We start from the raw sequence: 16,365 nt of genomic DNA, 5'->3' as shown, positions 1-16,365 counted from the left end.
CTAGCAACACTTAGCTGAGTCATGAAGCATGCTATTATCACCATTATACAAAACATTTTGTTACTAACTTTGACATACTCTTACTATATATACCTCCTTAAATGTACATTTCCCAACCATGCTCTGTCTTCCTAAAGCCACCGAGTGTTGATGGCACGGGTGCGAGGGCCCTTTCATCGCTGCTTGCAGCTTTAATTAGGGCCCGAGCACCGATGGTGTGAGGACCCTCTTGGAATTGCTCTGTTTATTATTAGGGCCCAAGCCCTGAAAGGGCGAAGGCCCTATTGTTTTCGTAAGGATTATTATTATTATTATTATTATTATTATTATTATTATTTTGTCAACCTTTCGGGCACTTTTGGGGCCCTTAACATGCTCGAAAACTCTTGAAATTTTGCACACAGGTCAGAACCCGCGGCCATCAGGGCCGGGCTGAAGCTGGTACCCGGGCGTGGCAGGGGGCCTCGACAGCGCCCCCTGGAACGGGATCCGAACACTTGTCCATAAATCAGACACGCTTGCATGTAATAATATGAAACTCGGTACACATATAGACCTCATCGGGCCGAACAACTTTCGTGCTCTAAGTTTTACGCCAGACCAACAGGAAGTCAGCTATTATGGGTTGTTTGGAAACGCATGCTGTGGAATTTGATGTACTCCTCCTAGGAAATTCATTCATTCGCCTCCAAACTCGGTCGGCATGAAGTCAAGACATTGAGGATGCTAAATTGCGGACGGATTTTTGATATCTCGAACGGTTTGGCCGTGGCAAGGAAACGAATTTATGGCGAATAATTCAAACAGGAAGTGTGTTATAACTTCTGCATACATTAACTGATCTTGATGAAACTTCAGCAGTGTGTTCGTTGTAAGAGGCCGATCACATGGATGTGACATTTGTGAGTCAAACTTATAGCGCCACCAACTGGCAACAGGAAGTGTGTCACTTTCAAAATGCTTTGAAATCACCCTCTTATTTTTACCCGATTTGCTTCAAACTTTATGTGTATAATGTAAACACACGGCAGATGTAGACCTGTGAAAGGATTATTGATATCTTAGATACTGTTGCCGTGGCAATGCATTAAACTTTAATATTCTTTTCGGATGCTTTTGAGACTCTTCACATGCTTGAAAATGCATGAAACTCGACAGACACATCACATTTATTATCCCGTAGACATATTAAAAGTTTCAGAAACGGGCGTGGTGAGATGGCTCAGTAGCGCCACCTTTAGTCAAAAATGGGGGCTTAGTTTTTCCTAGAATCACAAAACTTGGTAGGTGTATTGTTCTCATCAAGCCGGACAACTTTCTAATTTACAGTCATAACCTCAGACCACCAGGAAGTCAGATATTTTGGTTTGAATGTGGATTTTCTGGAGAATTTTCTCTCTCTCTCTGTGTGTCTGTGTGTGTGTGTGTGTGTGTGTGGGGGGGGGGGGGGGGGGGGGGGTTGTATATTCCATTTAATCTTTGTTTTTCAAGGTTTCAGGGGCTTTTGGGGCCCTTAACTTGCTCGAAAACTCTTGAAACTTTGCACACAGGTCAGAACCCACGGTCATCAGGGACGGGCTGAATCTGGTAGCCGGGCGTGGCAGGGGGGCTCGACAGCGCCCCCTTGAACGGGGTTCTAAAACTTGGTCCATATATCAAACACGCTTGCATGAATTAATTTGAAACTCGGTACACATATAGATCTCATCGGGCCGAACAACTTTCGTGCTCTAAGTTTTACGCCAGCCCAACAGGAAGTCAGCTATTTAGGGTTGTTTGGAAACGCTTGCTGTGGAATTTAATGTACTCCTCCTAGGAAATACATCAATTCGCCTCCAAACTCGGTCAGCGTGAAGTCAAGGCATTGAGGATGCTAAATTGCGGACGGATCTTTGATATCTTGAACGGTTTGGCCGTGGCGAGGAAATGAATTTATGGCGAGAAAAGAGAGACACGAAGTGTTATAACTTCTGCATACATTAACTGATCTTGATGAAACTTCAGCAGTGTGTTTGTGATAAGAGGCCGATCAGATGGACGTAACTGTTGTGAGTCAAAGTTATAGCGCCACCAACTGGCAGCAGGAAGTGTGTCACTTTCAACATGCTTTTGACAAAAGTGGGGGGGGTTAGTTTTACCCACAATTACAAAAATCAGTACGCATATTGGTCTCATCGAGCCGGACAACTTTCTAATTTACAGGCATTAGCTGCAAACAACAGGAAGTCAGATATTTTGGTCTGAATATGGATTTTTTGTTAAATCAGCCTCTGAGTTTTTAGTTACTCCTAAAAGGTTTATTTTATTCCCACCAAACTTTTTCAACATGATAAAAATATATTAATGATGCTAAATTGTAAACGGATATTGAATATCTCAAACGGTTTTGCTATGGCGAGGGATTAAATTAATGTCAAAAAGGAAGCAGGAAACATCTCATAACTTCTAAAAATGTAATTATACACCATTTATTTTTATATAAAATTATACAAATATTAGAATTAAACCTATTTTATTCTGTTTTTGCAATTCAAGAAGTATGAAAAAGTTAAAAACAGGCTATTTAGTGCTATTTGGTTCAACAAAAAAGCAAACATAGGGCTATACTGCCCTCTTGTGTCCAAAAGGATATCAAAATAGTATATAAAACGTTTTACTAGGTAGGCCTATTGTATTTAAATATAAATGTATTAGGTATATGACTGTGAGGATATTTTCCCATCGGTCAATCGACGTGTGACACGAGCGGGTGCTTTTAAATCGCTAATATATAAGTGAAAGTAAAAAACGGACGTCCGCACGGACATTGATAATGGTGCACGTTGGAAAAAATTATACTTTTAAACATAACACTAAACCGCCATTAGGTGTCGCCAGGCGACCATCTTAATGAGCGAGTCATTGATTCATTCGTTCAAACGATTCGTTCCAATGACTGAGTCATTCATGATTGAGACAGATGTTTATGGATTGACCATTGAATCTTTAAGTCAACCGATTTGTTTCAAAATGCTGAATCATTCAGTAATGAGAAAACAAGTTGCTGTGAGATGCGCAATGGTTCTGCTGTGATCTTTGTTTAACTATTTTTGCTGCTGAAACAGAACAAAAACAGTCAATATTGCATCTAAAATGTAAGTGACTTAATTGTAACTGTTTATTAACCTGTTGTATGAAATCAATGTCACAGTTTCAATCGTGATTGTATTCAGGAAATAGTTGCCTACTCGTCAAGTGAGGTTGCTTAACTCTATCATATGTTATAAAATATATAAAAACTCCATATTTGTAATTTTTATAGTCAGTATGTTGTTAACTGGTTTGCTTTTTTGTCTGCTGCGCTCATTTGTTTACAATTCTCCTGGAGAAGCAGCATGAGCCTCAGCAGTGCAACCTTGTTACCATTGATCAGTAATACATTCATTTTTAACTGCTGATTGCAACTTAAAATGAATGTAATGAAATTAGAATAATCTCTCGTTTTAGTGACTCCCAAGTTATTTTTTTGTTATTGACGTTCTAATCAGGCTATACTCTGGTCGGGCAAGTACAATTCTCTTTCAGGTAGGCCTATTGTATTTATATATAAATATATTAGGGATGTGACTGTGATAAAATTTTCCCACCGGTTAATCGACGTGTGACACCGCTGAGGGCTTTTAAATCGCTAACTATAGTATACTATATACTAGTAAAATACAGACGTCCGCACAGACATTGATAATGGTGCGGAGCAGAGCGAGCATTTTCAATGTATTCCTATGGATGTAGGAATTAACTAAAACATTTTATTTATGTTTTTGTGTCCACTGTTCAACCGCAACCGCGTCACACACACACACACACACACATTCCAGAATTGCAATCTTGACATCGCAGCCTGTTCATTATAGCCCTAATACAATATAATAATAAAAATAGTCAACCTAACATAAACGAATTACACTGCTCTGTTTAAATAGTCAGTAGTACAATTTGTACCATTCACAGAAAGCAGAGCTCCACTGTGATGTTTCCAAGCACATTTTTGCGCGTGTGAAGAGGATGATTTTTTCCATCGATATTGGAACACGAGTGAAGTACAAAGCCTATAATAAAGAATAGTTTAGCATCCAAATACATCGCAAATATTGAAACATTTTGATTCTAATGAGAGGGTTACGTGAGACCAACACTGCTTACTTTCGTTTTTATTTTTACATTAAATTTAAAGGATTTGTTGTGGAATATTTTGAGTGTATCATAAAATCAGAATAAGGTAAGACAAGTAATATTTTCTGTCTTATATATATATATATATGTATATGTATGTGTGTGTGTGCGTGTATATATATATATATATATATATATATATATATATATATATATATATATAGATAGATAGACAGATAGATAGATAGATAGATATACATATATATATATATATATATATATATATATATATATATATATTAGTGGTGGGCCGTTATCGGCGTTAACGCGCTGCGTTAACGCGAGACTCTTATCGCGCGATAAAAAAAATATCGCCGTTAATCTATTCTCCAAGTTGGGTTCGGAGCTGGCTCAAGCTACACAAGCTATGATGACGCAATCTACCCGCGGTCGCGAGGAACACCCGGCTGCAACGCATCATATTCGTCGTCATCTTAAGTAAACACTGTAACACAGCTGAAAGTGAAAACTGGTGAAAAAGATCGGTGCAACGAGCAGCAGCAAACTATATAGACAGAGTGTGTGAGGTAACAGTTCGGTAAGTTAAAACGTGACTTATCCGTTCTATCACCTCAAATTTAAAACGAAACATATCACTGAATACCAGCGCGCGCGTATTATTCCCAATATATCTGAGTGGTGTAGAACATAATCTCTGTCTGCGCCCGATTTTAAGAATCGTTGTTGTGTTTCTTTTTAACTGAAAAGACATCAGTTAGACAATATTCTAATTTTAAATTTGGGGTTTCATAAGCTCCAAGCCATAATAAACATTAGACCTACTTAAGTCTCTGCAGCTAGTGTACTTACATTTTATTTATCTGCAAAATTATGTTGTATACTTACAGTTTTGCACAATATATGTTCTCAAAACTACATACACCCTTTAAAAAAAAATACATTTAGCAGTTGTTTAGCAGGGTCTGTGTAACCTGTTCTGAAATGGTTTTATTATAATATCGTTATCGCAAGAGGCTGCAATGTATATCACAATATGGATTTTAGGCAACATCGCTAGTAGTTGATAATAACATAGGCCTACCTAATGTTGCCTACGGACGGTAACAGTACAGTAGTAACCTTTTACAGTGAGTAGAACAGCTTTCTCAAGCAGTTTGGGATGCATTTTGGAAACAGGAGATGAGCCCCTGGTCTAATGCGCCACCTGACTTGAGAAACCCGTTCTCAAAGACTTACTTTTATAGTCATTATTTGGGTAGCACACATATTCTGAATGCCTTCGGCAGAATTCAAATGAGCCATTTTAATCTAGATTAATCTAGATTAATTTCAAAATTAATCTAGATTAATCTAGATTAAAAAAATTAATCTATGCCCACCTCTAATATATATATACAGGTGCTGGTCATAAAATTAGAATATCATCAAAAAGTTGATTTATTTCAAGAATTCAACTTAACAGGTGAAACTAATATATTATATAGACTCATTACATGCAAACTGAGATATTTCAAGCCTTTATTTGTTATAATTTTGATGATTATGGCTTACAGCTTATGAAACCAAGAAATCAAAATCCCAGAAAATTAGAATATTACTTAAGACCAATACAAAAAAAGGATTTTTAGAAATGCTGGCCAACTGAAAAGTATGAACATGAAAAGTATGAGCATGTACAGCACTCAATACTTAGTTGGGGCTCCTTTTGCCTGAATTACTGCAGCAATGTGGCGTGGCATGGAGTCGATCAGTCTGTGGCAGTGCTCAGGTGTTATGAGAGCCCAGGTTGCTCTGATTGGGGCCTTCAGCTCTTCTGCATTGTTGGGTCTGGCGTATCGCATCTTCCTCTTCACAATACCCCATCGATTTTCTATAGGGTTAAGGTCAGGCGAGTTTGCTGGCCAATTAAGAACAGGGATACCATGGTCCTTAAACCAGGTACTGGAAGCTTTGGCACTGTGTGCAGTTGCCAAGTCCTGTTGGAAAATGAAATCTGCATCTCCATAAAGTTGGTCAGCAGCAGGAAGCATGAAGTGCTCTAAAACTTCCTGGTAGACGGCTGTGTTGACCTTGGACCTCAACACAGTGGACCAACACCAGCCGATGACATGGCACCCCAAACCATCACTGACTGTGGAAATTTCACACTGGACTTAAAGCATCTTGGATTGTGTGCCTCTCCATTCTTCCTCCAGACTCTGGGACCTTGGTTTCCAAATGAGATGCAAAATTTGCTCTCATCAGAAAAGAGGATTTTGGTCCACTGTGCTTTATTAAATCCAGAGTCAACGCAGCCTTCTACCAGGACATTTTCAGAGCACTTCATGCTTCCTTCATTTTCCAGCAGGATTTGCACCTGCCCACACTGCCAAAAGAACCAAAACCTGGTTCAATAACCATGATATAATTGTGTAATTACTGTGTGATTTCATGTAATATTCTAATTTTCTGAGATTTTGATTTCGTGGTTTCATAAGCTGTAAGCCATAATCATCAAAATTATAACAAATAAAGGCTTGAAATATCCCAGTTTGCATGTAATGAGTCTATATAATATATTAATTTCACCTGTTAAGTTGAATTCTTGAAATAAATCAACTTTTTGATGATATTCTAATTTTATGACCAGCACCTGTATATATATAAATATAGCTGCGAGCAGCGATGGAGGGCCAAAGCCGGCGGCAACGCCATCCCCGGTGCCTTTAGGTAACTAAAGGCTCCGGGGTTGCGGTGCCACCGGCTTGGGCCCGTAATCGCTGCTCGCAGCTATATTTATTATTATTCTTCTTCTTCTTCTTCTCCGCATTGAATTGCATTTTTGAGGGCCTAAACATGCGCGAAAACTCACGAAACTTTGCACACGCGTCAGAACTGGCGAAAATTTACATCTGATATAGGTTTCAGAATTGGATGGGGCAAAACGGCTCGATAGCGCCACCTATAAAAGTTCAACGGAGTGCGCCTCCCGCAACGTTCCACGTACGTGCACGAAATTCGGTACATACATGTAATGACCTAATACCTACAAAAAAGTCTCTTGGAGCATAGCCCTAAACACAACAGGAAGTCAGCCATTTTGAACTTCCTCTCAGATTTTTGTGCAGTTTTTGCCATTTTCAGGCCTCGTACTTTAACGAACTCCTCCTACAGTTTTAATCTGATCATCTTCAAATTTGGTGAGTGTAATCTTAAGGCCTTTGCGACGTTAAATTGCGAAGATCTTGAGTTTTCGTCAAAGGGCGGGTCCTCGGCGGCCTGACAAATTTCGATGTTTCGCCATGAAACAGGAAGTTGCTGTAACTCAGGCATGGAATGTCCAATCTGCCCCAAACTTCACACTTTTGATAAGCGTTCTGTCCTGAACACATGACCATGCTCATATTCAGTTACAGTCATAGCGCCACCTGCTGGCAACAGGAAGTGACATGTTTAACACTGATATGGACTCCTAATAACATATAAAAAAGTGCCAGCAAGTGCTAAACATGCTAACAACATAATAGAAGCATGCTAAAACATGCTAGCAAACTCTTAGCTAAGTGCTAAAGCATGCTATTATTGCAATTAAATAGGAATTTGCTGTAACTCAGGCATGGAATGTCCAATCTGCCCCAAACTTCACACTTTTGATAAGCGTTCTGTCCTGAACACATCTACATGAGAAAATTCAGTTATAGTAATAGCGCCACCTACTGGTAACAGGAAGTGACATGTTTAACACTCTTGTGGTCTCCTAATAACATATAAAAAAGAGCCAACAAGTGCTAAACAGGTTAGCAACATACTAGAAACATGCTAGCAAACACTTAGCTAAGTGCTAAAGCATGCTATTACTGCAATTAAATAGGAATTTGCTGTAACTCAGGCATGTAATGTCCAATCTGCCCCAAACTTCACACATTTGATAAGAATCATGGCCTGAACACATGTCTATGCTCAAATTCAGTTATAGTAATAGCACCACCTACTGGCAACAGGAAGTGACATGTTTAACACTTTGATGCCGTTCTAGCAACATGTTAAAAATGCCATTGAGTTCTATACATGCTAGAAACATGTTAAAACATGCTAGCAGTACTTAGCTAAGTGCTAAACCATGCTAATTCAATGAAACAGGACTTTGTTGTTACTCAAGAAGGCAATGTACAATCTACCCCAAACTTCACACGTTTGATAAGAGTTATCTCTTGAACACATGTCCATGCTCATATTTAGTTATAGTCATAGCGCCACCTGCTGGCAACAGGAAGTGACGTTTAACACTGTTCTTGACTCCTAATAACATATAAAAAAATGCAAGTAGGTGCTAAACATCCTACCAACATACTAGAGACTTGCTAAAACATACTAGCAAACACTTAGCTAAGTGCTAAAGAATGATATTACTGCAATTAAATATGAATTTGCTGTAACTCAGGCAAGGAATGTCCAATCTGCCCCAAACTTCACACTTTTGATAAGCGTTCTGTCCTGAACACATGATCATGCTTACAGTCATAGCGCCACCTGCTGGCAGCAGGAAGTGACATGTTTAACACTGTTATGGACTCCTAATAACATATAAAAAAGTGCCAGCAAGTGCTAAACATGCTAACAACATACTAGAAACATGCTAAAACATGCTAGCAAACTCTTAGCTAAGTGCTAAAGCATGCTATTATTGCAATTAAATAGGAATTTGCTGTAATTCAGGCATGGAATGTCCAATCTGCCCCAAACTTCACACATTTGATAAGAATCATGGCCTGAACACATGTCTATGCTCAAATTCAGTTATAGTAATAGCGCCACCTACTGGCAACAGGAAGTGACATGTTTAACACTTTTATGCCGTTCTAGCAACATGTTAAAAATGCCATTGAGTTCTAAACATGCTAGAAACATGTTAAAACATGCTAACAATGCTTAGCTAAGTGCTAAAGAATGTTAATTCAATGAAACATGACTTTGTTGTTACTCAAGAAGGCAATGTCCAATTTGCACCAAACTTCACACGTTTGATAAGAGTTCTGTCCTGAACACACATCCATGCTCATATTCAGTTATAGCCATAACGCCACCTACTGGCAACAGAAACTGACATGGTTAACACCGTAATGCAGTACTAACCACATAATTATTGTGTACTAAGCATGCTAGAAACAGACTAAACATGCTAGCAACACTTAGCTGAGTCATGAAGCATGCTATTATCACCATTATACAAAACATTTTGTAACTGACTTTGACATACTCTTACTATATATACCTCCTTAAATGTACATTTCCCAACCATGCTCTGTCTTCCTAAAGCCACCGAGTGTTGATGGCACGGGTGCGAGGGCCCTTTCATCGCTGCTTGCAGCTTTAATTATTATTATTATTATTCTTCTACGAATTTAAACGCATTTTTGAGGGCCTAAACATGCGTGAAAACTCACGAAACTTTGCACACGCGTCAGAACTGGCGAAAATTTACATCTGATATAGGTTTCAGAATTGGGCGGGGCAAAATGGCTCGATAGCGCCACCTATAAAAGTTCAACGGAGTGCGCCTCCCGCAACTTTCCATGTACGTGCACGAAATTCGGTACATACATGTAATCACCTAATACCTACAAAAAAGTCTCTTGGAGCATAGCCCTAAACCCAACAGGAAGTCAGCCATTTTCAACTTCCTCTCAGATTTTTGTGCAGTTTTTGCCATTTTCAGGCCTCGTACTTTAACAAACTCCTCCTACAGTTTTAATCTGATCATCTTCAAATTTGGTGAGTGTAATCTTAAGGCCTTTGCGACGTTAAATTGCGAAGATCTTGAGTTTTCGTCGAAGGGCGGGTCCTCGGCGGCCTGACAAATTTCGATGTTTCGCCATGAAACAGGAAGTTGCTGTAACTCAGGCATGGAATGTCCAATCTGCCCCAAACTTCACACGTTTGATAAGAGTTCTGTCCTGAACACATGACCATGCTCATATTCAGTTATAGTCATAGCGCCACCTGCTGGCAACAGGAAGTGACATGTTTAACACTGTTATGGACTCCTAATAACATATAAAAAAGTGCCAGCAAGTGCTAAACATGCTAACAACATACTAGAAGCATGTTAAAACATGCTAGCAAACTCTTAGCTAAGTGCTAAAGCATGCTATTATTGCAATTAAATAGGAATTTGCTGTAACTCAGGCATGGAATGTCCAATCTGCCCCAAACTTCACACTTTTGATAAGCGTTCTGTCCTGAACACATCTACATGAGAATATTCAGTTATAGTAATAGCGCCACCTACTGGTAACAGGAAGTGTCATGTTTAACACGTTGATGCCATTCTAGCAACATGTTAAAAATGCCATTGACTTCTAAGCATGCTAGAAACATGTTAAAACATGCTAGCAATACTTAGCTAAGTGCTAAAGCATGCTAATTCAATGAAACAGGATGTTGTTGTTACTCAAGAAGGCCATGTCCAATCTGCGCCAAACTTCACACTTTTTATAAATTTTCTGTCCTGAACACATGACCATGCTCATATTCAGTTACAGTCATAGCGCCACCTGCTGGCAACAGGAAGTGACATGTTAAACACTGTTGTGGACATATAAAAACATATAAAAAAAGTGCCAGCTAGTGCTAAACAGGTTAGCAACATACTAGAAACATGCTAGCAAACACTTAGCTAAGTGCTAAAGCATGCTATTACTGCATTTAAATAGGAATTTGCTGTAACTCAGGCATGGAATGTCCAATCTGCCCCAAATTCACACGTTTGATAAGAATCATGGCCTTAACACATGTCTATGCTCAAATTCAGTTATAGTAATAGTGCCACCTACTGGCAACAGGAAGTGACATGTTTAACACGTTGATGCCGTTCTAGCAACATGTTAAAAATGCCATTGAGTTCTAAACATGCTAGAAACATGTTAAAACATGCTAGCAATACTTAGCTAAGTGTGCTAAAGCATGCTAATTCAATGAAACAGGACTTTGTTGTTACTCAAGAAGGCAATGTACAATCTACCCCAAACTTCACACGTTTGATAAGAGTTATTTCTTGAACACATGTCCATGCTCATATTTAGTTATAGTCATAGCGCCACCTGCTGGCAACAGGAAGTGACGTTTAACACTGTTCTTGATATTAATAACAAATAAAAAAATGCCAGTAGGTGCTAAACATCCTACAAACATACTAGAGACATGCTAAAACATACTAGCAAACACTTAGCTAAGTGCTTAAGAATGATATTACTGCAATTAAATATCAATTTGCTGTAACTCAGGCATGGAATGTCCAATCTGCACCAAACTTCACACTTTTGATAAGCGTTCTGTCCTGAACACATGACCATGCTTATATTCAGTTACAGTCATAGCCCCACCTGCTGGCAACAGGAAGTGACATGTTTAACACTGTTATGGACTCCTAATAACATATAAAAAAGTGCCTGCAAGTGCTAAGCATGCTAACAACATACTAGAAACATGCTAAAATATGCTAGCAAACTCTTAGCTAAGTGCTAAAGCATGCTATTATTGCAATTAAATAGGAATTTGCTGTAACTCAGGCATGGAATGTCCAATCTGCCCCAAACTTCACACTTTTGATAAGCGTTCTGTCCTGAACACATCTACATGAGAATATTCAGTTATAGTAATAGCGCCAACTACTGGCAACAGGAAGTGACATGTTTAACATGTTGATGCCCTTCTAGCAACATGTTAAAAATGCCATTGAGTTTTAAACATGCCAGAAACATGTTAAAACATGCTAACAATGCTTAGCTAAGTGCTAAAGAATGCTAATTCAATGAAACATGACTTTGTTGTTACTCAAGAAGGCAATGTCCAATTTGCACCAAACTTCACACGTTTGATAAGAGTTCTGTCCTGAACACACATCCATGCTCATATTCAGTTATAGTCATAACGCCACCTACTGGCAACAGAAACTGACATGGTTAACACAGTAATGCAGTACTAACCACATAATTATTGTGTACTAAGCATGCTAGAAACAGACTAAACATGCTATTCATGAAGCATGCTATTATCACCATTATACAAAACATTTTGTAACTGACTTTGACATACTCTTACTATATATACCTCCTTAAATGTACATTTCCCAACCATGCTCTGTCTTCCTAAAGCCAACGAGTGTTGATGGCACGGGTGCGAGGGCCCTTTCATCGCTGCTTGCAGCTTTAATTTATATTTATTTTGCTACATTCAACTTTGTTGGACTTTCATAAACAATGTTGGAATTTAGGCTAAATGTCGAAGTATTTTTTTCTCATGTGTTAACTTTGCATTGATCAATTGTAAAATTATTTAAAAGCTTGTTTTTAATGCAATAAACCCTTTAAAATGTGCTTTAGAGCTCGTTTTTTTATTATTATTATTAGGGCCCAAGCCCTGAAAGGGCAAAGGCCCTATTGTTTCTGGAAGGATTTTTATTTATTTTTGTCATTTTTTTTTTTTTTGCCTTTTTGCCACTTTTGGGGCCCTTAACATGCTCAAAAACTCTTGAAATTTTGCACACAAGTCAGGGACTGAAGCTGGTACCCGGGCGTGGCAGGGGGGCTCGACAGCGCCCCCTGGAATGGGGTCGAAAACTTGGTCCATAAATCAAACACGCTTGCATGTAATAATATTCGTGCTCTAAGTTTTACAAAAGCCCAGCAGGAAGTCGGTTATTATACGTTGTCTGGAAAACGCATACAATGGAATGTGAAATACTCCTCCTAGGGAATTCATCCGATCGCCACCAAACTCGGTGTGAATGAAATCAAGACATTGAGGATGAATTCTTGCGAATAGATTTTTGATATCTCGAACGGTTTGGCCGTGACGAGGAAACGAATTTATGGCGAATAATGGAACACAGGAAGTGTGTTATAACTTCTGCATACATTAACTGATCTTGATGAAACTTCTGCAGTGTGTTCATTGTAAGAGGCCGATCACATGGATGTGACTATTGTGAGTCAAAGTTATAGCGCCACCAACTGGCTGCAGGAAGTTTGTCACTTTCAAAATGCTTCGAAATCACTCTCTTATTTTTACCCGATTTGCTTCAAACTTTATGTGTATAATGTAGACACACGGCAGATGTAGACCTGTGAAAGGATTATTGATATCTTAGATACTGTTGCCATGGCAAAGCATCAAACTTTAATATTCTTTTTTGATGCTTTTGAGACTCTTAGCATGCTTGAAATTGGATGAAACTCGACAGACACATCACATTTATTAGCCAGTAGACGTGCAAAGTTTCAGAAACGGGCGTGGTGGAATGGCTCAGTAGCGCCACCTTTTGACCAAAGTGGGGGGTTAGATTCATCTACAGCAACAAAACTTGGTATGTATATTGTTCTCATCAAGCCGGACAACTTTCTAATTTTCAGTCATTAGCTCCGACCAACAGGAAGTCAGATATTTTGGTTTGAATGTGGATTTTTCTGGAGAATTTTCTCTCTCTCTCTCTGTCTCTGTGTGTGTGAGGGGTGGGGGGGATTTTTCACCCTTGAACGGGGTCTGAAAACTTGGTCCATAGATCAAACACGCTTGCATGAATTAATATGAAACTCAGTACACGTATAGATCTCATCGGGTCGAACAACTTTCCCTCGGTCAAGTTTTACGCCAGCCCAACAGGAAGTCGGCTATTATGGGTTGTTTGGAGAACGCTTGCTCTGGAATTTGAAATAATCCTCCTAGGCAATTCTTTCAATTGCCACCAAACTTGGTCAGCATGAAGTAAAGCCATTGAGGATGCTAAATTGCGGACGGATTTTTGATATCTCGAATGGTTTTGCCGTGGCGAGGAAACGAATTTATGGCGAGAAAAGATAAAAACGAAGTGTTATAACTTCTGCATACATTAACTGATCTTGATGAAACTTCAGCAGTGTATTCGTGGTAAGAGGCCGATCATTTGTATGTAACTATTGTGAGTCAAAGTTATAGCGCCACCAGGCAGCAGGAAGTGTGTCACTTTCTAAATGCTTTTGACAAAAGTGTGTGTGTGGGGTGGGGTGGGGGGGGGGGGGGTACAAATTTCATGTACAGTCACAAAAATCAGTAAGCATATTGGTCTCATCGAGTCGGACAATTTTCTAATTTACAGTCATTAGCTCCGAGCATCAGGAAGTCAGATATTTTGGTTTGAATGTTGATTTCTTTGCAAAATCAGCCTCTGAATTTTTACCCACTCTTAAGTGGTTTATTTTATTCCCACCAAACTTTTTCAACATGATGAAAATACATTAAAGATGCTAAATTGTAAACAGATAATAAATATCTCAAACAGTTTTGCTATGGCGAGGGACTAATGTCAAAAAAGGAAACACTAAAAGCCTCATATATTCAAAAAATTCTATATAAAATTTTACAAATATCACAACTAAACCCATTTTTTTATTCTTTTTTTTTTATTATTATTATTGTTCAAGTTTAAAAACATTCAGAATGTTTTTTTAGTCCAAAAATAAATAAATTATGTCATTCATAGTGCTATACTGCCCTCTTGTGTTCAAAGTCAGGTAGGCCTATTGTATCTATATAAAAATATACTAGGTATGCGACGGTGAGAATATTTTAAAGGGGTGATGAACTGAGAAATCAACGTTTCCTTGAGCTTTTGACATATAAGAGATCATCATACTATAATAATATCCTGTAAGTTTCAGAACTGAAAACTACCTTGTTAGTCCAATAAAAGCTTTTATAGACATCAGGCTCAGCAAACGACTCGTTTTTCAAAGTGGGGAACTATGACGTCAAAGAGGATAAAACACCGCCTCCACAAAAGAAGATCAACGCCTACTTCAACACGGCCTGTTTAGCCCCGCCCACCGATTCGCCCAAACATGCTAAATAACATAGGACGACATGATGATTGCTTACCGGATCGAGCTACTTCCAAGCAATAAACATGCTGTTTACTAAATATTGTGCAGCGCCAGTTTGTGGAAGAAGACAGTCATAAGCTTCCTTCGGATTCCAGCATGGTTAAACTTTATTAAATCAGTCAATCACAATTTCCCGACACGGATCTGCCAGCAACATGTAAGTAACCATGTGTATTCTAATGCCTGATCTGCGATCAGTGATTTCGGTGTAATTATTCAAGTTCAGATATTTCTCTTAAAATCGTTCAATACTGTTTATGCATCAGTGACTAAACGATCAACTTCACATAATTTCTCGTAGTATTATGAAAATAATCTTTTTTTAAACTGTTATTAAATTATATAGCCTAGCCTACAGAAAGCGATCAAAGAACGATCCCTTTCGCCCAAGCTGTCAATCAAACAGCACAGCGAAGCCGCGAGAGCTTATCTGGACACTTACCAAACTCGTGATGACATAATGACACTGTTACACTACACAACGAAGCTCTTACTGTGTATTCACATCGTGTTTGCATTGTGATTTGGTGTAAGCATTTGTGAGAGTGCAAAAATTGCGTTGCAATGATAAGATCTTTATTCACGCGATCAACAGACTGTCTGTCATCTGCTCAGTGCTCATCATGCTGCAACCTTTCATGTGATGGAATAGATTTAAATATAATGCTTTAAACGATACTTTTCACGATTTGTTAATCTCGATAGCTGTAATAGTAAAAACGTAGTAAAAGTTTTCGAGAGAGTTCCTGTAATACTAGCTATTTCATTGCAAGCATGTCAGCCAATCACAGCAGTGGGCGTTTGCACTGCAGTCTCACAGCAGACACGCCCCTTAAAACGGAGCGTTCAAATCTGAGGCAGAAATCAGGCTTGGAAAAATGGCTTTTATTTATAAATTATGACAATTTTTTATGTAAAAATCATACTAACATTATAAGGGCACCCCAGGGAACATTATAAAATAATAAAACAATCCAGTTCATGACCCCTTTAACACTGGTTAATCAACGTGTGACACCGCTGGGGGGGCTTTTGAATCGCTAACTTAAAAACGAAAGTAAAATATGTTCGTCCGCACTGACATGGATAATGGTGCAGAGCAGAGTAAGCGTTTTCAATGAATTCCTATGGAATTAGGAATGAAATAAAAAACATTGACTCTGTTTTGCTCGTTCCTCGCCATGGACGCGCACCGTTATGAATGCCCGTGCAGCCGTGAGCATTTTAGTTTAATTTTAAAATTAGCGCCATTTCGGGGGCAGATTGCTTGAATTTATTTTACAAAAGCACAATGTTG

The 16,365-nt window shown here is 38.7% G+C and overlaps 1 protein-coding gene across 1 annotated transcript in view; it reads left to right on the top strand.

The window, feature by feature from the left end:
* LOC311085177 (NACHT, LRR and PYD domains-containing protein 3-like) overlaps window positions 1-16,365 on the top strand; it is a gene marked incomplete at its 5' end in the record, with an annotated part of 131,402 nt that overhangs the window by 38,932 nt on the left and 76,105 nt on the right.

Source organism: Abramis brama (genome assembly GCF_963993115.1).
Source record: "Abramis brama genome assembly, chromosome: 6".
Lineage (NCBI taxonomy): Eukaryota > Metazoa > Chordata > Actinopteri > Cypriniformes > Leuciscidae > Abramis > Abramis brama.
The sequence above is the reverse complement of the archived record's forward strand: the minus strand, read 5'-3'. Positions and strand labels throughout refer to the sequence as shown.